At 38.2% G+C, this 19,785-nt stretch overlaps 1 long non-coding RNA gene across 4 annotated transcripts in view; it reads left to right on the top strand.

Annotated features, from left to right (window-relative positions):
• The window catches only part of LOC103349348 (uncharacterized), a 402,935-nt gene that overhangs the window by 113,641 nt on the left and 269,509 nt on the right, over positions 1-19,785 (top strand). For 2 of the 4 annotated variants that reach the window (XR_007921453.2, XR_011379318.1), the window contains exons 1-2: positions 1,895-2,092; positions 11,294-11,341. This is a non-coding gene — a long non-coding RNA (uncharacterized lncRNA). Of the gene's footprint in view, positions 1-1,894; positions 2,093-11,293; positions 11,342-19,785 lie in introns of those variants that run through there. The other 2 variants (XR_007921451.2, XR_007921454.2) reach the window with 1 other exon arrangement.

The raw sequence follows: 19,785 nt of genomic DNA, 5'->3' as shown, positions 1-19,785 counted from the left end.
AAAAAAGCTAAAAAGGCTGTGTTCCCATTTCACGACTTTATAAAAACCAGTAAAATACAATGCCCTCTCTTGTTGGAATTTACTGAGATCAGAAAAAGGAGAGGGTAGTCCCCCTTTTACCCAGAAGAACAAAGCATCTTGTGTGATGTTGGTAACCATTTGGAGGACAGCGTGAAGCAAGAAGGGGTTACTGCTCTATTGGAAACCAAACAGGTCAAAAGGACTAGAATATAAAGAGAGGAGGATGGATACTTAGTAGAGCATTATTGCCATGGTTCTCTCAGAAACTCATTTTATCAAAGAGGGAAAACAGTCTTGGTTAAATTACGACAGGCATGTGCCACCCCACCTTCTGCAGTGTTCTCTTAAAATATCCCATGCTGTTGAGGATCTTTTATAGACAGGGCATCTTCTGTTCAAGATGATAAGGTGGAGAACATGAAACCAAATGGAATTATCCACGTGGCAGAACATTTGCAAATAAAATAATTTATGGGTTCACCATAAATGTTGTTAAGTCTGGGACTTGTACAATGATGAGTTATGAATTCAGCCTTGTTAACGTTTCCTTTGCAATATGTGGTGGGAAACAGCTATTAAAAATACTAGCGTCACTATTTATTCAAAGGTTCCACATCACCAGAAGAAACTGCCTGAGAGGAAACATCTTGTTCATAATGATTTGGAATACAGAGCTCTAAGTTTCATGCACTGAATGTTTAGCTTCATAATAAGGAAGCATTCATAATATATGTGTGATATTTGTTAGTGCTAAACATATAGCTAAATGTTTGATGAAAGAGCTATTGTGTACTTGATTTTACAATAAACAGTTAAAACCCCCAGAGTAGATTTGATGCAAGTGGAATGTTTGCTTAGATTTAGCAAAGAGAAATAGTGTAAATAATTCAGAGGTGTAATTTGACTCAATATTTTTCCTGGCCTGTGAGATATATGGGCCTACTTCTTATTTTCCCATGTAGCTTTGCTCTCTTCTCCAGGTTGTGGTTCCTTTGGTTTTTAATTCACTTCTGGGGTCAACTTGAAAACAGGTTCAGATCAACGGATGGAAATGTATGTGATACATCAAAAGAACGTGCGTTGTCTCCTCTGCTTGGACTCAGAGGCCCTCTGAGGGTGTCACCTGCTACCTCCTCAGAGAAATAAAACTAAGAAGAATAGGAAAGGAGGGCTCAACTCCGCACGCTGGTTCCTGTTCTTCAGCAGAAAAGGGTTTTGCCTCTGGCCTCTGACCTCCCCACACCCCTTCTGCAAACCAAACATAATTCAGTGAAAGGTTGAATGCAAGACAAAAATGGTTCCCAAAAGACAAGAAATCTGGTGACTTAGGGCTTCAATTCCAGGGCATAGACTTAGTTGTGCATTACTGATCTGAACTGTGGTACCCGAGGCCTGTGTTCGGCTCTGTGCTTTCTCCTGGCACTTGTGTTAAAGTAATGGGTCTGAAGAATATCATGAGGAGCCTTGCAACAGAGCACAGGGTGACCAGGAGGTCCCATCCCTTTTCTTAGGGATGTTGAGGACTTCACCAAGCTTTATAGTCTCCAGACCACCTCTTCTCACCCACCAATTTTTTTGGAAAATAATTCTTGGCTAATTCCCTGCCCATCTTCCCTTACATTATTAAAAATCTAAGTATATATTTCCATTTTTGGTGATTGTCACACTTTAATGAGGCTGTTGGTTAGTTTCTCGGATACGTTGCTGCTACTTCTTTAGAATGCAGCAAGGCAGATATTATTTTAAAATTGGCTACAGATAACCCATTCACTAAGTGGATGAGTCAACAGATGTTTTTTCTTGAAGCATGAGTTGTGTGAAAAAGGGTGATTACTCCATTCCTCCGCCTCTCACGCCCAGCACACATAACACACAGAAGGAGAAACAGTTCCCAAGGCTGCAAGAAGGAAATGGGCTCAAGTGACTGAGGCAGAGCTTTAAATCAGAGCAGAAACAATGGTGCAAAGACATCTGTATCAGGACTCCTAAAACTTTAAAATACAAGGGACTGCTGCGTAGCTCCTTGCATGTCTGCCCTCGTGTACCAGAGGCTGAGGAGGACATAACAAAGGTGTGTTTCTACAATCATCGTTATGGCGCAGTTTTTGAAAGCTCTGGGAGCAGAGAAGTGAATTCTGGTCTTGGTTTCAGCACTAATCAGCTGGTGATTTGGGATCATTTCCCCTTTAGTTTCCTTCTGCTTAAACGCAAGGAGCTGGTAGAAGTGACTCGAAATCCTTTCCAGCTCTAATATCCTCTTGTTCAAGCTGAATGTTTCCCAAGTTTCAGTCCGAGGAATATCTGATATGAGCCAGTACGGGAGGACTGGATTTCTTGGAAGAACATTGTGCTCCTTGTGAAAGGACCAATGTTCTCTCCAGTGGCCGTGAGCTTCCTGGGCAGAGACGAGGGTTCTTTCTTGACTGTACTTTAGTCAGTCTCCTGAACTTTCCTCTAGGCCTATTGTGTATGCGTCCTCGGAAAATCCAGCTCTAACAAATAAACCTACTGAGTCGGTTTACTGCGATCCTGATCACCTTTCGGATCTGATTGGGTTCTTTTTTCTCCTCCAGCAGCCCCCAGGCGATAGCTGATCACCCATGCCTGTCTTAAGTAGGAATCCTGTTAGGTCAGTTTAGCCAGAATCCTCCTTACCTCTGATATTTCTTCTTAGTAATTTTCTACGCTCTGACCCCCTCCCCCTTTCTGGCTTTAAGTTCTCACTTGCCTATGTTTTATTTGGAGTTGAGTCTCATCTGGCTCCCCAATAGTAAATCCCATTCTATGGCTTTTATAGCTACCCTGATTGTCTGGAATGAAGTCTTCCTTACCACGCTTTAACAAGTATCATTGAATAATTTTTTTTCTTTAACAAGTGGAAATAATCTGGGAGCCTTTGTGTAAGAACAGAGCCTGGAAAGAGGCAAAGTTCTTTAGCTATGGATTGTCTATCATCAACTCAAATGCCAATGGTGATGATATTGCTTGCTTTGATGCACCCTGGAATGCCTGTATCACCATATATTGTACCTGGAGGGTTTCATAGAACATAGAATGAACCTTTAGTGCTTTGATCTTGTAAGTTCCATCGCACTGGAGAAGACCTCCACGTGTGTGACTCTGTGGATCACTTGTGCTTAACCAAGCCTCCTTGCATCCATTGCTCTCTTCCAAAGCATAAATGATAAACCCATTCAGCTCCCTCTCACCACTCTGGACTTCAAGCCAAAAGTTAAACTAACAGATCAGGCCCAGACCCAATTTGTTTAAGTAAATGGGAAGAAAATGAAGCTTTACATGCAAGACCACAGAAAAAGGCAGAGCTAAAAAATCATTTTATTCCAGGAAGCAAAATGAAAGCACTGGGGTATTACCAACACTAAGAGTCCACGTGTTGTCTTGTGGACCTTGGAGAACACACTGAGAAGTCTCCCCTTGAAGCAAGCTATTTGTTCAGACAGAATCCTCTGCATCCTGCTCCCCATCCTTGAGTTATTTTCTCCCCATTTTGCTCCCAGGATCCAGGAACTTGGGTTCTGAACCAGTTCGAAGCTCATGCAAAGTTTCTGGAGTCAATGCTTTCTAAGACAACTCTCTGATTTTCCTTGGAGCATGCCCATTCAGACCAGGATTGAACCTATGTAGCTTATGAGACCAGACAGTTTCTAGCCAAAGGTGGGTTAAAAGAGGCAGTTCATCCAAGTTCACATTGCGATAAGAGATCCAGCATGAAGTGGGAGGCCGGCCTGGCCATAAAGGGAGGTATTCTTTTGCGAGAGGCTGGCATGTTTATGATTCTTGAGGTTATGTGAGCTCAGTTTTTCCCCCTTAAACATCTGCCACAGGTGCCGGGGAAACACTGCTTGTATTTTTGTATGAACATGGTGTAAATAATGTCCACTTTCAATAAACCTCTAAAACTGAAACAGCTGCCATGTGGGACTTAAAAACAACTTGTGACTTCCTGTAAGTCTGGGGCCACCTTATCACCATCTCCATTCAAAACTGTAACCCCTCCTCCCCTCCTCAACTTTGGTCCACAGCCCTATAAAGTTCATAGCCTGTGACTCTGTTTTTCACAACTACAGGGCAATGACTTTCAGAAGCAAATAAGGCATTTGTCCTAGATTCTTGGAAGAGGTGCTGAAGGTGAAATTTTACCACCATCCTGGTAGAAACACCCAACAGCAACAATTCTGGTACTTCAGAGCCTTTTTTAAGACATGTATTACCATGCCTGTCTTCTGTGTCTTATTTGTTATGTGTTATTAGCCACTACTGCTAGGGCTTTATCTTCTAAATTCTGCTAGGATTCCTGATGATTTGACCTAGGTCAAGGAGAACAGTTGGTAAAGCCTATGACTGTAATACCTATTAAGTTTGCATTTTCAGGCATTTACACATTTTGTTTTCTTTAACCACACAGGATTTTCTTTTCTACAATCCCAGTGGATTCAAAGACTGAGAAAGATTTTCCCTCTACATAACCAGCATCATGCTCTTCATACATCCTAGGAGCAAACTGGGAGTGGCCAAGAGATAACAGGGTTCTAATTCTCACCTTTCATAAAAGAACATGGTTTACTTCTTTTAAGATTTTATTTCTAAAGATCAGATGTGAAATGATGGAACAAAAATAACCTTGAACATTTTCGTGTGTTACGTGATTTGTGTGTGTGTTTGTGTGTGTGTGTGTTCCTCGTAATAGCTGCTAGTTAAGTAGCTGAGTGCAAGTTTGTTCATGCAGATCAATAGTTTCCCCAGGACAAGACTGCTTGTCCTAATGATTGGACCCAGTGGTTTTCAGCCAAAGCCATTTTGCTTCCCAGGAGACACTTGGTAATGTGTGGAGACAGGTTTGATTGTTACAACTGGGGGGAAGAGATGCTGCTGGCATACAGTGAGTAGGGACCAGGAATGCTGCTAAATAAATATCTTTCAATACATAACACAGATAACCCATCCCTACATGGTTCCCAGAATTATCTTCTTAAAATGTCAGCAATGCCAAGGTTGAGAAATTTTGGGGAAAGAAAGTAACAGTGAACGTAGACTTTAGGGTCAATAAGTTGAAAAGATTATAGTCTTGAAATGCCAGCTACTGGCCAATGATCAGGCAAGAGACTCCTTCTTCTGCAGAACTCCATACTAGGGTGAGACCTGAAGACTCAACCCCGCTGAGTACCACAGACCTCCAAGATGTCTCTGCTGCCCCTGCAACTACTTCTGCTGGACAGATCCTGGCATTTATGATGCATATTTCTATAATTCTCTGGGCATTGACCACCCCTTGCATTATTTTTCTTATTTGTAGGCATATCTGCTTATTGTATGTGAAAATACAAGCCACATAATCACTGTGGAAGTGCTGAAAGTAAAATCATCTCTTTTCCTTCTTAAATCATGTGCCAGCTGTACTGATGTACCATTATTCAGGCACAAATTCATTAGAGAAGTTCTACTTCCCATCCTATTCCAAAATAGCACGATTCCTTTGAAAATATTTTCATTGATCAATATGAGATGGAAACTTTGGGAAATTAACTCATATAGATTGAATGTGTAATATTTAATTTGTTATGTAATAGTCTGTGAAAGGAATGTGTTGTGATTTATTCAGCCATGCTTCTTTTCTATTGATTAACCTCGCTTTGTTTCTAGTTTTTTTATTGTTACAAACAATGTAGCAATAAATTCCTTTGTATATATAGTTTCAAGTATTGTACTTTTGTTTATTATTACTCTCATTTCTGTTGAATTACCAAGTGGAATGGCTGGGATAGCTTATGCATTTTTAATTCTAAAATTTACTGCTGTATTACTTTAGAGGTTATAGTAATATAGTAACTGATAGAAAATGAGTGCCTATTTTTATCGATCTTTTAGATGATTTAATAGCACATAATACATTAATATATCCTAACATAATACAATTGTACACTTCAGTTATCTTGTATTATATATGCAGATACATGTGTGTACTTGTCTTCAAGATTCATTGCAAATGCATATTATGAAAAAAACCATGCAAGAACATCAAAGATTGTTTGCACCAAAGTAAATATATCTTTTAATTCTATTTTCCCCCAAACTTTTTGAAGCTTCCTCATGTAAGTCTCATCCATCTATCAGTAGGCCCTTGGGTTATCTGCACATTTGGCTATTGTAAATAATGCTGCTGTGAACATGGGTGTACCACTATCTGTTCAAATCCTTGTTTTCCCTTCTGTTTTGGTATACACACAGATGTGAAATTGCTAGCTTATGTAGTCCTTCCATATTCCCTTATTTTGAGGAATCACAATATCTGCACTATTTATACTCCCAATGGTAGTGCACAAGGGTTGTAGTTTCTCCATATCTTCACTAAAACTTATTTTCTGTGTTTTTGAATAACATCCTATGGTATGTAAATGGAAACCTCATTGTAGTTTTATATTTTTCTGATGATTAGTGATCTTGAGTTTATGGGCCATCTATATGTCTTCTTTGGAGAAATGTCTATTCAAGTCCTTTGTATACTTTTATTTATTTATTTATTTATTTTTTTTTCAGATTTTTTTTAAATTTTTTTTTTAATCTTTTATTTAATGAATATAAATTTCCAAAGTACGACTCATGTGTTACAATGGCTTCCCCCCCATACCGTCCCTCCCACCCACAACCCTCCCCTTTCCCACTCCCTCTCCCCTTCCATTCACATCAAGATTCATTTTCGATTATCTTAATATACAGAAGATCAGCTTAGTATACCTTAAGTAAGTATTTCAACAGTTTGCTCCCACACAGAAACATAAAGTGAAAAATAATAGATGATTTTTTTTAAATGATGATGAAATCAGATCAGACCTATTGTCATGTTTAATTCCAGTGAGAGTCAAGTTGGGAATTGATAATTTCTTTCTATCTTTTTTTTTTTTTTTACAGAAGATCAGTTTAGTGTACATTAAGTAAAGATTTCAGTCGTTTGCACCCCCATAGAAACACAAAGTGAAATATACTGTTTGAGTACTCGTTATAGCATTAAGCCTCAGTGTACAGCACGTTAAGGACAGAGATCCTACATGAGGAGTAAGTGCACAGTGACTCCTGTTGTTGACTTTACCAATTGACACTCCTGTTTATGGCATCAGTAATCTCCCTATGCACCAGTTATGAGTTTCCAAGGCTATGGAAGCCCCTTGAGTTCTCCGACTCTTATCTTGTTTAGACACGGTCATAGTCAAAGTGGAGGTTCTCTCCTCCCTTCAGAGAAAGGCACCTCCCTCTTTGAAGACCTGTTCTTTCCACTGGGATCTCACTCACAGAGATCTTTTTGCCAGAGTGTCTTGGCTTTCCATGCCTGAAATACTCTCATGGGCTTTTCAGCCAGATCCGAGTGCCTTTAGGGCTGATTCTGAGGCCAGAGTGCTATTTAAGTCCTTTGTATACTTTTAAATTGAGTTGTTTTTGTTATTGTTGAGTTGTAGGAGTTCTTTATACACTTACGATAGCAATCCTGTAACAGATAGATGATTTTCAAATATTTTATTCTGTTCAGTATATTGTCTTTTAATTGTGTTAGTGTCTTTTGATGAAGTCTAACCTATTTTATTTTTGTTTCTTTGTGCTTTTAGTATGACAGCCAAGAAGTCATATCCAATGTCATAAATCTTTTCCAATGTCATAAAACTTTTCCTTTGTGTGTTTTTTACAAATTCTTCTGTTTAGATTTTGATCCACTTTACATTTGTCTGTTTTTGTTTTTTGTATGTTTAAGGCAAGGATTGAACTTAATTTTCTAGCATATGGATACCTAATGCTATTTATATAAAAGATTGTCTATTCCCTATTGAGTGAAATTCCCTTGACCATATCTGTGAGAATTTCTGGGCTCTCTGTTCTGTTTCATTGGACTATACGTCTGTCTTTATATCACTGTCACCTTTTAAAAAATTAATTTAGCATTGAAGCAAGTTTTCATCTTATTTTAAAAATCTATTTATTTCCCTAAACATCATTTTTCTCTTTAGGTTGAAATTTAGAAAAAAACTGTCAGTTGGGATTTTGTACTGTAAAAGAATGGACTAATTTGTGGATAACTGATACCATTACTGTATGCTTTTGATCATTTACGACCACAGTTAGTTTCTTTTTAGTCAGATTTTTAAAATGTCTCTGAATAAAGTTTCAGAGTCTTCATCAGTTTCTTGTATACTTATTAGTTTTGTCTTTTTCCCAAGAGTTCTACTCTTTCAATGAGTTATTTTTTTCTCACCACATTTTCTCAATGTTATTTTGAGAATTGAGAAAATTGTGAATGCTAGTGTTTTGTCTGATTATCTAATTGAATTCCCTTATTTTTATAATCTTTCTGATTTTAGGTATAATAAACATTTTTGTCCATGGTAATGAATTTGTTATTAGTTCCTATATTGATATCACTTATTGCTCATGTCTGATGACTAGTGAATAGTATTCCTTGGGAGTAGGCACGAAAGTCATTCTAGTCCTTGAGTGAGTATATGCCTAAAATTCACCAACAAGTGTGATGATAGGTATCAATTTCTATTTGATAGACTTCATTCAGTTAAGGAAGTTTTTTTCCTACATTTTGAAATAAACATTGACTTTTATCTAATTATGATCAGCATAGATTGAGATCATCATTTTTTAATCATTATTAAGGTCTTAAATTGCGTTCTTCGTTTCTTAATTTTTAGCCAGTCTTAGTGGTTCTGGGATAAACCTTCTTTGATCATCTTGTTTTGAATTTGAATGCTTTACTAGAATCAATTTAGTGATGTGTTATTTTGTACTTATATTCATGCTTTAGACTGATGCACAGTTTTCTTTCTTCTACTCTGATTTTACTGTTGGGGTTTTGTTCACCTTGTGATAGTTTGTTAGAATTTTGTGTTTTTTACTGTGAAATATCTTAATAGCAGTGACTTGTCCTTGATGGACCAGTAAAAACCACAACAGGGAGAGGATTTATCTTTTGTTTTCAGTGTCTTTGTGGTTATTTGGTCAGGTCTTTCCATTTTTTTTTAATATTTCTTTGCAATTTTGAGCATTTGCATTGTTTTAGAAAATGATCCATTTCACCTATGTTTCCAAGTGTATTTGCATAAACTGTACACAGTACTCTCTTAAGGTTTATTGTACCTAAACCCCATTCTCATTTCTAGTTAATCTTTCTTCAAGTAACAATCTTTTGTTTTCTTTGATCCACCAAGTAAACTAATTATTTTATTTTCTATCTTCTATTTATATATCTCTATATCCATATCTGATTTTATTTTATTTATTATTTTATTATTATGAGGCCCATTTGGTTTTATCCAGCTTTTAGAAAGTACACTTGGTCTACTTATTTTCAGTCATTTCTTTGTTTCCATGAAATGCCAAATGCCCTCAAATTTTGATTTGTAGTGTTTAAGTATCATCATTTTATAAGTGGTCTATAATATTAATTATGAATTTCTTATTAATCTCAAACTGATTTAAGATATGTTTTTGTATTTCCTGGAGGTAAATTTTAATTTGGCCATTTTTTGTTGTTAATGTTTGGTTTTATTAAATTATAGCTGTAGAATATGATTGGCATAATTTCTACTATCAAAACTTTTGAAAATATTTTTCCAGTCTATCATCAGTCTTATAAATGTTCTGTGGATGTTTGAAAAGAATGTGTATTCTACTACTTTTGTTACTAAGTTCTCCATATATTTATTAAATCAAATACATTAATTGTGTTACTGAAATCCTCACTTTTGGGGTATGATTTTTCTATCATTTCTGAGAGAGAAGTATTAAAATATTTCCTAGCAGTATTAAACATGTCAGTTTCTTTTTGGATTTTAAATAGATACTTTTTCTAAAATGTGGTTTGATAGTTTGATGTTAAATGCATGCAGTTCATATCTTTCTTACGGATTATACTGTCTTTGTCTCATCTAATGCTTCTTGCCTTGGCTAACTGTACTTGTAATGTTGCCATTTCTGCTGTCTATTATTAGCATTTGCCTACTATCTTTGTCCTTCCCTTTATATTTGATCTTTCTGAATCATTTTGTTCTAGACGTATCTCTTGGAAACAGGTATACCTTGATTTTGTGTAAAGAAAACCCTAATCTGAAATTCTCTGTCTTTAAATTGGGAAATTTATCTGTTGTCATTTGCTAGGAAAATGGAAACATTTGGTCTCATTCTGACATCCCTGGTTGGTTTCCTATTTTTATGTAAATTAGTTTTTACCCTTTCATGGAGTGATCAGTTATCTTTATTGTTATTTTTTGTTATTGTTGTAGTTGGCTGATTTGAAGAGTTTACATACTACCACCATTCATCTAGGGCTTATGCCTGCTTTTAATATCATATTTGAACATGTTCCTTATTATTAATTTCTAACATTAGTATTCCTTCTCGCTTCCTCAAAATGAGACTGAAACTTTCCCTTTTACTTCTTTGTGACTCTATTACCTACTCTTTGTTGATATGGGCGGAAATTTTATTTCAACACTGTGACTGACATTTTTTACATCTTGCTCCATTTTCTAAGGAATTTTTTCTTAATAATTCAACTAAGATTAAAAGCATCATTACAAATAATTATTTGGATCTGTTTGTAAGTTTTGTGTATTCTCAACTTACTGTTTTTTGACTCCCATGCCTTTTCTCCTCCTTGGATTCGTTTTTCATTTTTTTGGCACACACTCTTGAATACGTCTTTAGAAAGGCTTTGTGAGTGGCACATTTTCTGAGTCCTTCAATGTCTGTAAATGGCTTTATTGAGTTACTGGGAATAGAAATGGAGAACCCACATCATTTTCCTTCTCAACTTTGAAGTTACTTTTCAACTCTATTTTAGAATTAAAATTCTGATTATTTTTTGAGTGAAAGAATGAAATAGGAGTGCAGTCATTTCTTACATTGTCAAGCTGTCTTATACTTGAGACATAATCTTAGGCTACAGGAATTCAGAGAAGGTACCACGGATCTACAGACAAGTGTCTGAGGGACAAAAAGAATGACAGAACTTGTTTAGGATGGTCTCTTCTGTGGAGGACACATTTCAGCTAGATAGCATGACAAAAACACAGATTTACCAATGAATTTATGACCGTATCTTCTCCAAATTCTGGGCTTTATATTAAAATGCTGGATAGAGTTAGATTAAGTAAATTTAGATAAGAATTATGCAAAATTTAAAATTATCATGCTCCCTATGAACTATCAATAAATCTTATTCTTGTGGTGGTATCTAAATATATGCTTTTCTCCTTATCAGATTCCCTGGGATAGGAGCTGGCAGACAAGGAATCGCCACTTGTTTTTTGTAAGTAAAGTTTTATTGGAACACATTCATGCACGTATTGTGTATGGCTGTTTTTATACTACAACAGCAGAGTTGGGTAGTTGCAACTGAGATTGCATGGCTCACAACGTCTAAAATATTTATTATTTGGCTCTTGATACCAAATGTTTACTGACTGCTATCCTGGGACATTCCTCAGGGCATAGATGACCAGAACAACAGCAAATCTTGACTTCCTTAGGATGTCTGATGGTTATACTGATTAAACATCAAAAACCCAGTTTGTTTGCATGTTATATTGAAATAAATCAAAGCTATCTCTCAATCATGTCTAATTGGTAATAAGAACTTGCCTTTTAAATGATTTTCTTCTTTCCATTTTGTTTCTCCTGTTCTGGGAGTTGTACAATTCAGCCTTGTGGTTTTCGTTTCTTTGACTGCGTGATGTGAGGGAAGTTGGCATTTATTCTAATGTGCTGTTGTGTGGGCTCGGGCTGTTGATTGCTTTTGGCCTAGGTGCTGTGCAAAGCTCCAAGGTTTGGCTTTATGAACACTGCCTGGCAAAACGGAAACATTTTGTGAAATTTTACAAATGTCACACACACCCGCACGCATACACATTTTAAATTGCAGAATTCTCCCCCTTGGCACACAACCTCCCCCAGGTTTTTGTTCTTCATAATAAATTAATAGACTTCCGTTCTATAGGAGCACTTTAGTGGGTCGACTTGCCTTTGCTTTGATGAAACTTGCGGTTAAAAAGTCACTGGTTTCCAGGACCTGCTTCATTGTTCGCCTTTCTCAAAAATTTAATACATACAGTCTTGTATTCCAAAGAGAAAGCAGCTTTATTGGAAGCCCAACTGTTCTCTCAGACAAAGATTCCTGTTTTGATTCTCATTGAAAACCATGTCTCAAGATGGGACCCAGAGAAACTGACCTCCCAGCGTCTCTCTCCCAAACCCGGAATGAGACACACGGAAATTGAATTAGGAGAAAAACCGGGGAAATACAATTCTCTTTGTGCATGAACCGAAGCATCTAAAAAATCATAACAAGAAAAATGTTCCTCCATATTTAGATTTTAGTCCTTTTTCTTCCATAGGCAACTAAGAGAGCCCTTTGCAAATAAATCATTGACTTCAGAATGAGGGGACTCTTGTCTCTGGGTCATTGGTAACATTGAACCATGACACTTTTGCGTAAGGTCTTTCAAGATGTCAGTGGGGGTTAGGCAGGCTTTACTTGTGTGGCTGGGTATCTGTATTGAGTATTGTGCCAATGTTAAGACATGTCCCTGGCTTAAGAAAAATTTTCCAATCTGACTACCAAATTTGCATCTCTCTGGGCTTCCAGCTCTGCTTCATGGTTTTCTGGCACTCTAATTACTCAGGCGTTACTTCTCTCAATGACATCCCACCCTCATCCCTTCAGCTTGACCCCAGGGTCCTTGCACCTGTGAGCTGCCTCCCCTGGCAGCCTCGATGAAATAGGCTTGGCTGCCCCATTCACTGAGCAATCCCCCTTTCAGTTCAGCCTTTTTAGGGTAACAGGAATTTGGCAGCCTTCTGCATCCAGGGTGTGCAAGAGCAACCAGGCCAAATGGGATTGCCTTATCATGCTGTTTGAAACACATCCTATTGCCTGGAGAGCAGACAGCATAGTTCAGAAACTAACGAGAAAATAGAGTGTCTTTGTTTTGTCAGTTACAGATCCGCCTTTCTGCATCAATCTCCAACTGTTGGGGGCTGGGGGAAAGAAACTCAGTGTTCAGGTCTGTAATTTGTACAGTACCACAGGTAGTGCTCAGTGGCCTGGAATGATTGCTTTGGATCTGTCCTGGAAATGTTAGAGTTAAAAATGTGTGCTCCAGAGTCAGACTGTCCAGGTTAAAACCAAGGCTTTGACTTACGACTCCGTAACGTGGGACAAGGGGCACAGACATTCTGTGCCTCTGTTTCCTCATATGCAAACTGGAGAAGAAGAGCTACCTTTGAGTTTTGCAATTTGGTAGCCACCAGCCACATACAGTCACGTAAATTTAAATTTAAAGTGATGAAAATAAAATGAGGATAGTGATTCAGTTCTTCAGTTGCACTAGCCACATTTCAAGCATTCAGGAGCCACCTGTGAGTGGTGGTGACTGTACTGGAGAGCACAGAACAAAACATTACAATTGTAAAGTTCTACTGGGAAGCGGTGGTCTACATCTCAAAGGTATGCTGAGAAGTAAATGAGTCAGTACATCTAAAGTGCTTAGTGCAAAGCCAGGCAAGTAGAAAGGGTTCACTATCATGATCATGGTCATCAGCCTCTCTATTCTCTGCTTTCCCAATTTCTCTTTAAAATGGTGACCATGTCTAGTGCAGAAGGGTAGGGTTACTCCACCTTGGGTACTAAGGTGTCTGTGTAACAAGGATTTGCATTAAGGTGTCTATGCAACAAGGATTTCTTTTTTAAGGAAAGACATCATAGCAGAATGATCGTGACTGACAGCCTTTCAGCCAGAGGACCTGTTGTGAATCCCAGGCCTGCCACTTAGTAGTGGCAGAGTGATCTCAGGCTAATTGCTCATTCCTTCATTCTGTGTCTCAGCTTCTACAAGGTGTGAAATTATATATATATATATATATATATATATATATATAGTATAGTAAAAATATATATAATATATAATATATATATATATAGACACACTATATATAATCTAGTAGAGTAAAAGCCCACAAAATTTGTTGGGACTTGAATTGACTTAGGAAAAGTAATTACAACAGAACTTAGGACTGTAAGTTCTCAAAAAGTTATTACTGTCCTTAATATTATTGTTTCTGTACTGATAGCAGCTCCAGAGAGGCACCGGAGTACTGCAGCCCATCTAGTCTTGGAGTGATGACTCTTTGTCACTCTGCTGACTTCTTGGTGGATAGAACTGGCAGCTGATTTGATCTGTGGCTTAGTAAGTGTCAGGGAGGCTAGGGCTATACAGCCCTTCCAGGTTACATTTTTTTTTTCGTGGCTTCCTTGTTTTTAGACACACCTGTGCCTCTGCCACACCTTCCCCTTGGTCTCAATCTCCACAGCAAGGTCTCTCCCATCTCATCATGGCTGGCCTCTGGGCATTTTCCTCTTTTCCACTAAGATTTCAACTCCTTTGGGAGCTTCAGGAACTTCTGTGCTGTATCCAGGCTGGTCCACAGGTTGATTTTGAGATGGCTAGAATCTAGGTAGAGCTGAAATAGGAATCTGTGCAAAAGCTTTCTGTCTTTAGTGTTTCCTTCAATTTACCTTAGACATCATTCCCTTTCTCCAGTCATTTCATATGGATATGACCCTTATTGTATCCAGTCAAAGTATCTCGGTCCATGTGGGTCTGCTTGGAGGAAAAATTCATGTAGTATAGATCACAGGAGAAAGGAAAATCCTCAACCAGGCATTCCTTAAGACTGAGTCATTCCAGAATATTCTCATGCTCTTCTGGGCCATCATCATCATCTTATGCCTAGAGAGACCCTGATGGTGATGCTACAACCCACCACTTAGTTATGACTTAAAGTTGGAAGCAGATTTGGGGCAGGTGTACCCAGATGTATCAAATGATTTTACTTCCATGAATTCTTCCAGACATATCAAGTGATTTTACTTCCATGAAGTCTATCATCAACTAGTAACTGGGATTCTGAAGTTGTATGGTAGAAATGCCAATGAAGGAAAGCATGAGATTAATGCATCAAACACTGTGGAAGTAGAGTTAGTAGATTGTCCACAGATTAGATATAGCAGGTGAGAAAGAGAAGACTTAAGTCTGACACAAGGTGTTGAACTTGGGGATTGAGAATCCAAGTTTATATACTGCCTTCCAGTTGTAGTCACTTCTGAAGCATAGAGCCCAGATATTAGCTGTGTAATATACCCTTGCTGATGGTAAGCTGATGGAATTATTATTTTTTATGGGTTCTAAGAAGGCAGATCCAAGAACCTTGATATTCACATTCATGACACTATATATGAAATGTAAATGTAATATCTTAAAATTAAAATATACAGGTAGCAGTTTGGACATGGTATCTATAACATCAGTAGTTGAGTTTTTCAAATAAAGCCACAAGTAATAGAAGTAAAAGATAATGGTGATTCTCCTTGGAAATAATATATATTCATTTTTCTCTTGTGGTTTAATGGTGTGCAGCGCCAGAACATAGGTTTAGAGTCGAGTTATATCTCAGGAAGGGGAAGTTGCCTTTCCCTTTCTTAAATGAGGATTTGCATGGGATTTAAGACTTGGGGCCCTGCCACAGAAGAGTGATGTGTCCCCAAGGTGCAGCATAAATATTATTTGATGATGACAAGCACTTGATGAATAATTTTCAGAGTGTTGTTTATAATTACTGTGGTAATAATAATTATAGATCCAAAAGCAGAAAAGCATAACTATCAAATTTTAAGATAAAAGGTTAAATCTCATAGAAATGTGATCATTTTTAGTGGTTGTGGAGAAAATGTTAAAACGACTAAAGGAACATATGGGGAACTACCAGCAGACCAATTCATGTGTTGCAGCTATTTAACTGAATTACAAATGCAAAATGCATTCTTTTCCCAGTTTCATTCCATTTAAACCCAAATGGCTATGTGAAATGGTGTCGTACACCTGGTGAAAAGCTTTGCTTTTTAAAAATCTTATCGCTTCACCAAAGCGCCTGGTGCTGAACCAACAACAGCATTCTTTCCATATTTTTAAAATTAGTTTAACCACTTTTCAGAATATTCTGTTCTCTTTCCATGGAACAACTAAGTATTAAGAGACATTTAATTGAGCCCCTTTTCTCCCTTGTGGCTCTGTTGGCATCAGTGATGCTGCAAGTCATTGTTAGGAAAGTGAATGAGAAGGGCTTCTTTCCCCCTTAAAGTCAGGAAAAACAAGGAGTGAAAAATATATTTTTGTTGTTGATAGAAGTGGAAGACTATGTTGTAAAACAGTAAGAAGCACCTTGCAAACTGCTAAGAGAATGAAACCTTAGAAGGGAGGATCAAAACTCACAAATTAAAAATTCCGCATCTTACTTGAGATTGCAACAACAAGAAAAGCACAAAGAAGTCTTGGTTGAGGTGGGAAAAACATTGTGATCTCTTATAAAAACACATTTAAAGTAACATTTCATGTATTTGGGAACATGGGCTATATTTAGTTACAACAAATTATATAAATTGGATGTTGCAAACTATTGGACCTTGAGCCACATCTGGTATCCAGTTGTGTTTTGTTTGGTCTACTCACTATTTAAAAAAAAAAGTCTCACTGGCTACTAACATTTAAAAAATTGGGAGCATTCACATAAAAATCCAGATTTTTAGCTCTCTTGATAGAAAGGTCTGGCAGCACCGGGAGCCTTAATTTCTGCAAAGTGTCCACGGGCTGCAACTGAGACCAACTGCTTCTTCCACAGCCTCAGAGCTGCACTCAGGTTACTCTGGAGCTGGGAATGAGCTGTCCTAATGCAGAGGCTCCTGGGCTATAAAACCTTGTGGTATCTGAGATGGCTCTGACAGTCAAGCTCAATTTACTGACACAGTAAGATCTATGTAGATTTGGAGCCATGCTTGATTTCTATTCTTGATTTCTTGCACATAGATTTTTCTCATTTCGAGTTACCTTCAGAGATTCGTATTTTAAATTCTTTTGGACAGAATTAAAGAATCCGATAATGTCATTTGATGTCTCTATTCACAATTTACTTCTGGACCCAGCCATCCCCCAGGTGGCCTTTTAAGTGAAAGCACTTAATTACTTCCTACAACCTAAGGGAATGTGAAATTACAAATACAGCTAGATTACTAAAGCACATGTTTGGTTCATAATTTGTATCTTGTGCTCATTTCCATCATGCAATGGAAGAGTTTAGCGCAGAAAAGCTTGGGGAGCAAGGGAATGCTTTAATAACATGGCATGAGTTAACTTTTAAATACGATTTATTAATTTAACATAGAAAATTTGGGAAATAATGAAATGCATTATGAAGTTCAATTTTATAATGTGGCTCCAAATTCATCGGAGGAATTATACATTTCCAGGTAAGGCCCTCTGATGTACTAAGGTGTAAGGTATTCTGATGATAGATATTCATGGCTGTAGACTTGCCCACTGTTTATAGAATCTATATCTCTAACCAATAATATGCATAGCCAAGAGGTGACCAATTAGTATTATGAGTTAACCATATGTAACCAGAAAGTATACTTATGTACTTTAACACTTTAAATATCATCTGTTCAAGTATAGCTTACCACTATTTTGTTATGGGAATCCTAGGTCAAAAAAAGTTCAGTCTTTTTTTAAAGTATTTTTGAATGGAGGGAATTCCAAAAGTTCAGTAACATCTTCTTTTTTAAACCTAAGTCAGAAATATTGCATTTGCATGACCTTTTCCTTCATGAGTTACTCAGAAAATTTGATTCAAACTTTCCAAAATAAATTTTTCTTTGGCTTGAGACTAAAGCATAATAATTTTTCGTTCAAAAGAGGCTGTTGCAGGACATTAAAAAAAAAACACTAAAAAGGAAAGAAATTAGAGGCCCCAAATAGAGCCTACTTTGGGTTTAATTAGGGAGCAGGGGTTGTGGTGCTGTAATTACTCGAAATGATGCACCCACATCACCCATGTTATTTAGATGTTAAAATTTTGATTTTCTCTTCCCAGAAAAACAAAGATGTGTAGTCTGAACTGAAAAAAAAAAAATCCCTTGTGATGTCAGCAAGCCTGCCATTCGTCTGATTTGTCTAGGGAAAGACAGTGATGTGGATGTGTGTAATAGAACGTAATTTATCTCAGGAAATAAGAAAGTTGGAAGGACATGGGGTCTGCGGGAGGTGAGAAGGGGGATGAAGGGTGAGCATCTGTGGCCACTTTGCTGATCTGTCCCATCCCACTACAATTCTAAAAGCAAGTCAGAACTCCTGATATTTCACAGTTGGGTGAGAACATAGGAGAAAGAAACAAGAGGAGGGAGTTTTCTGGAAGTTCTGAGAAGGGGGAAACACCACTGGAGAATGTTACAAGCGTTATGTTCCTGCTGTGTCGCTTAGCGCAGTCTTCTCCCTCCCGCCCACTGGCCTGGAACAAATGTCAATCTCAATCAACAACAGACACTGGGGAGCTCTCCAGGAAAAGATCGCCTCCCAGAGAAAAGGCTGGTGCTCATGCCTGAATGCCAGCCCCGGGAATCAGAAATACGACCGAGATACCTGGGCCCCCAGTGTCTCCTCCTACATCTGAATAAACTGCGAAAAGACCAAGCAATGCTGAGACATACAGACCCTCCTCCAAGCTGCAGCTGGCGTTGCCAGGTACCAGTTACCTCTTCTGCTGCCTGCGGCTGGCCACAGGTAGTGGAAACACCTCCACCTGTAGCTGCAGAACAAGACAGAGCATGTGACTCTGATCTGCAGGTGAACCTCCAATTTTCTTCTATGGTTAAGCAAATACAGGTAGCCCACTTGGAGTAAAGCTGGAACAGTTCACTATCTCTTGAGTTTACACCATTTTCTTGAACAATGGGCAACTGGAAAGGTGGTGTGACCACCACTGACCTCGCAGTAGGAGTCATAACAGAAGGTTTGCCACTGTTCCATTGCATGGCTCCTTTGCTGTGCATTCTAACTTATTTTGACAAAGTGTATTGAGCACCTGTCCATTAGGGGACTTTGCCAGACAAAAATTGATAGTAGACAATAATTGGTCCTCGACTTTGAGGGGCCCATTACTGAGTGTAGTGAATGAATAATTTCAGTTTAAAGTATTAAATACATGGATAGAGGCCTGCCTGAGGAACCCTGGACTCCTAGGAGCGGCCCTTAGTTAGGCCAGGACAATAGGGAGGCAGTGACTCATGAGATTAGCAGGTGGCAAAAGGGTTAGTAGGCTCAGCTGTGGTTAAGGAAAGGTTACTTAACTCTTCATTTCACCAAGGCCAAGAGATCAATCTGTTTTGTCCTCCTTCACGTGCTCCCGTTTTGACTCGATTCAAATCTTGGGGTCAGCACTGATAATGTGATTGACCCCTTTCTTAACATTCCCTGGAGATGACTCACTCTCATCAGGCTACTCACTGCCATCCAAGCCAGAAACCAGAGAGACATCTAACCCCTCTTTCTCCTTCATTCCAAGTCAGCTGGTGCGTCCATTAGTCACCAAGATCTGATTGCACCTGCACGAAGCTCTGGTCACTGCTGCCTACTCCTCAGTCTGTTCTCTCCACTGTCTGCAGGCTCTCATCCTGTCTCATCTGTGGACTACACCAGCCTCCCAGCTCCTACTGTCTCTTCTACCTCATTACCATGAAGTAATCGTTCCAGAGCAGAGATCTTACCACTCATTCCCTGCCCACAGCCTATCAGTAGTTTTCTGCTGCAAGCAGAATGAAACCTGAACTCCTCAGCATGATCTAAAAACATTCTTTACAAAATATTT

The sequence above is a fragment of the Oryctolagus cuniculus genome, chromosome 10 (assembly GCF_964237555.1).
Source record: "Oryctolagus cuniculus chromosome 10, mOryCun1.1, whole genome shotgun sequence".
Lineage (NCBI taxonomy): Eukaryota > Metazoa > Chordata > Mammalia > Lagomorpha > Leporidae > Oryctolagus > Oryctolagus cuniculus.
The sequence above is the reverse complement of the archived record's forward strand: the minus strand, read 5'-3'. Positions and strand labels throughout refer to the sequence as shown.